The sequence below is a fragment of the Limulus polyphemus genome, unplaced genomic scaffold (genome assembly GCF_000517525.1).
Source record: "Limulus polyphemus unplaced genomic scaffold, Limulus_polyphemus-2.1.2 Scaffold579, whole genome shotgun sequence".
NCBI classification, from domain to species: domain Eukaryota; kingdom Metazoa; phylum Arthropoda; class Merostomata; order Xiphosura; family Limulidae; genus Limulus; species Limulus polyphemus.
In genome coordinates, this window is record NW_013666189.1 from 55,489 (window position 1) to 56,418 (window position 930).

Genomic DNA, 930 nt, shown 5'->3' on the forward strand with positions numbered 1-930 from the left:
TAATAAAGATCCCTCCAAGGAGAATAGCTCCAGCAAAGCGACAAGAGATATAGAAGGTCATGGATGGTCTAATTAAGCTGTCAGCTCCTGTCGTGTTAGTGCAGAAGAAGGATGGGACTCAATGTTGCTGTGTAGACTTCAGGGCTCTTAATAGTATAACTGAAAAAGACTCGTACCCACTGCCAAGAATTGATGATACTTTTGATGCCCTAAGTGGAGCCAGGTGGTTTTCAACTCTGGACTTAAAGTCAGGTTTCCATCAAGTAAAAATGGCTGAAGTGGATAGACCCAAGACAGCATTTAGTTATGGCCAAGGTCTCTGGCTATACCGAGTGATGCCATTCGGGCTCAGTAATGCTCCAGTAACATTTGAGAGGCTGATGGAACGAGTATTGGAAGGCCTACAATGGAGGATAGCCCTAGTGTACCTGGACGATGTCATTGTATTTGCAACAACTTATGATGAGGAAATGTCCCAGCTGGAGGAAGTATTCAAGCGTTTGAAAGCAGCAAACCTCAAACTCCATCCCAAGAAATCTCATTTGTTCCAGAAAGAGATGCTTTACTTAGGCCACATTGTAAGTGAGAATGGTGTGCAAACTGATCCTTATAAGGTAAAAGCAGTGCATGACTGGCCAACACCAGACAATGTGGGAGAGTTTAGAAGTTTCTTGGGACTCTGTACTTATTACCGGAAGTTTGTGAAGGACTTTGCAACTATAGCTGCTCCACTACATGATTTGACAAAAAAAGGCCAGAAGTTTGAATGGACAGTTTCTTTCCAGCATTCTTTCAAGACATTGAAGGAAAAATTGGCCTTCACTCCACTTTTAAAGCTTTCAGATCACTCACTGCCATACATACTGGATTGTGATGCTAGTGATGTCGAAATAGGAGGAGTGTTGTCTCCGAAAGTGGGTGAAAATGAAC

The 930-nt window shown here is 42.8% G+C and overlaps 1 protein-coding gene across 3 annotated transcripts in view; it reads left to right on the forward strand.

The window, feature by feature from the left end:
• LOC106459233 (tetratricopeptide repeat protein 38-like) overlaps positions 1 to 930 on the forward strand; it is a 57,219-nt gene that overhangs the window by 45,436 nt on the left and 10,853 nt on the right. The gene's annotated exons all lie outside the window — the stretch shown is intronic.